The 2500-nt window shown below is 57.8% G+C and overlaps 1 non-coding gene across 1 annotated transcript in view; it reads right to left on the reverse strand.

Annotated features, from left to right (window-relative positions):
• LOC124774285 overlaps positions 1–105 on the reverse strand; it is a 1899-nt gene extending 1794 nt beyond the window's left edge. The window contains exon 1 of the ribosomal RNA XR_007015273.1: positions 1–105. This exon is cut by the window's left edge and continues 1794 nt beyond it. This is a non-coding gene — a ribosomal RNA (small subunit ribosomal RNA).
• Between the last annotated feature and the right edge of the window lie 2395 nt (positions 106–2500).

Here is a 2500-nt window from a genome sequence, read left to right on the forward strand (position 1 = left end):
ATTTAATGAGCCATTCGCGGTTTCACCTTAATGCGGCTTGTACTGAGACATGCATGGCTTAATCTTTGAGACAAGCATATGACTACTGGCAGGATCAACCAGGGAGCTGCGTCAACTAGAGCTGAGCAGCCGGCCGCCCGGGAGTGTGTCCCGGGGGCCCGCGCGAACACGCAAGCGTCCGCTCAATCATTCTGCAAACAGGAGGAGGCTGAGCTCCCCTGCACAATACACCTCGAAACCCTCTCAGGTCCCGGCGGCGCGCAGCGCCGTCCCAAGTACTTGGTCGGGTTCGAGAGAGGCGCAATCGCCCGGAGTTAGGCGAGTAGACGCTTTCGGTGCGACCACCCGTGCTCCCAACTGAGCTTGCCGCTGCCGACAGAGGCCCGGGAGCGTGCTGTCGTGGCATTGCCGGCGGGAGACAACACGCGCCACCTACGGTGACCGGCAGCTCCAACGCCAGCGCCACAGAAGGACAAAAGCCCCACTTGGGTGCCGAAGCGAACTCTCCCAGCACAGCGCACGCGCCAACACATCCGCACAGCTGCGATACAAACCACCAGCGAGAACCGCTGGGGCGACCGAGCAGCAGACGGCGTCGCGGCGCCGAGCGCCGGGCGGCGGCGCATCCTCAACGCACACAGTCCTCAATCGGACCAGCACACTGAAGATGTCCACCGCGCTTCGCACCGGGCCCGCGAGGACCTACTTTGGCCGCACGGCGCCGCGCGCAGGGTGCGCCGGCGCGCAGCTGCGACGCCTGCCGCGTCCGTCGGCCGGCGCGCCTGCCACTGGCCGCCCCCACCAGCCGGCTGTAGCGCGTGCGCCCACGCACCGCGCGGCCAGCACGCCGGGAGGCGCCCCCTCACCGGCCGGGGACGGTCCCACCCAGCCACCGCCGCGTATCGCTTCACACCCAGATGCCGTTCAGTTTCATCGGCATGGTGGGTATCGCTGGAACAACCGGTTAGTACCTCAACCTATCGTCGCCATCACCGATTCACCCCTAGCGAGAACAACCGCACCACAACGGGTTACCATTTCTTCATTTGCGTAACTTCACCAGCAAACGTAGGCGTCCATCGCCATTAGCAACTTCAACGATTATTGCATGCCTGTGTCAGGTGTCACGCCACACTACGTCTGCCCACATACACGCAACAAAATGTGCACGCCTAGACAATACGTGGAAGGTGGCCCCCGTACGTATGCGATGTCCATTGCTCGAACGACTGTCAACCGGCCTCTGTAGCATGTCGCAGATATGGAACGCGGTGCACCATGCTATCACGGTGTTTGAGGAGAGACGACTAGGTCCGAATACATCAACACACAGCTCATGCTGATCGCCATCCACGGCGTCCGTTCCTCCCACACGTCTCTATGGCGTACCACACTGCAATCCAGCTCTCATAGGGAGACGACACGTAGCTGCGTGCACAATATTTGCACTGTATGGTCCGCCGTTTTTGGGCGCAGTCGTTGTACGGTCACACATGTGCCACGATGTATCATTCAGTACATAAGGACGAATGTGCAGTACAGATTGTGGTTTATGCGTACGACATCAGCGGACAGTTGACACAGGCCGCACCACAACGTAGCCTGAGTACGTCGCATGCGAAGGGCATTGAACATGCAAACTTCTCACCAACCAGCTTGCGAAGGCAGGGGGCAAGGTGGGGACGTGGGGAGGGGTGGGGGGGGGGCGGCATGTACGTCCTGCTGCCATCCACATAACAGTGTACAGCAGGAGCATGTGGAAAGTCAGCAAGACTTGCAAGGTGTTTAACATGAAGCGATACACAGGGGAGCGGGCAGTGCGAGTAGCGAACTATATTGCGAGGGTTGCGGGTGGGCAACACTACACTAATTGAACGAGTCGTATAACAATTACAGAGCAGGTTTAGGCGACAACGTGGGTTACGTTAGCGGACAACGTGGGTTACGTTAAGGCACAACGTGGGTTACGTTAAGGCACAACGTGGGTTACGTTAAGGCACAACGTGGGTTACGTTAAGGCACAACGTGGGTTACGTTAAGGCACAACGTGGGTGACGTTAAGGCACAACGTGGGTTACGTTAAGGCACAACGTGGGTTACGTTAAGGCACAACGTGGGTTACGTTAAGGCACAACGTGGGTTACGTTAAGGCACAACATGGGTTACGTTAAGGCACAACATGGGTTACGTTAGGGCACAACATGGGTTACGTTAGGGCACAACATGGGTTAGGTTAGGGGACAACATGGGTTAGGTTAGGGGACAACATGGGTTAGGTTAGGGGACAACATGGGTTAGGTTAGGGGACAACATGGGTTAGGTTAGGGGACAACATGGGTTAGGTTAGGGGACAACATGGGTTAGGTTAGGGGACAACATGGGTTAGGTTAGGGGACAACGTGGGTTAGGTTAGGGGACAACGTGGGTTAGGTTAGGGGACAACGTGGGTTAGGTTAAGGCACAACGTGGGTTAGGTTAAGGCACAACGTGGGTTACGTTA

Source organism: Schistocerca piceifrons, unplaced genomic scaffold (assembly GCF_021461385.2).
Source record: "Schistocerca piceifrons isolate TAMUIC-IGC-003096 unplaced genomic scaffold, iqSchPice1.1 HiC_scaffold_961, whole genome shotgun sequence".
In the NCBI taxonomy this organism is placed as follows: Eukaryota; Metazoa; Arthropoda; class Insecta; order Orthoptera; family Acrididae; genus Schistocerca; species Schistocerca piceifrons.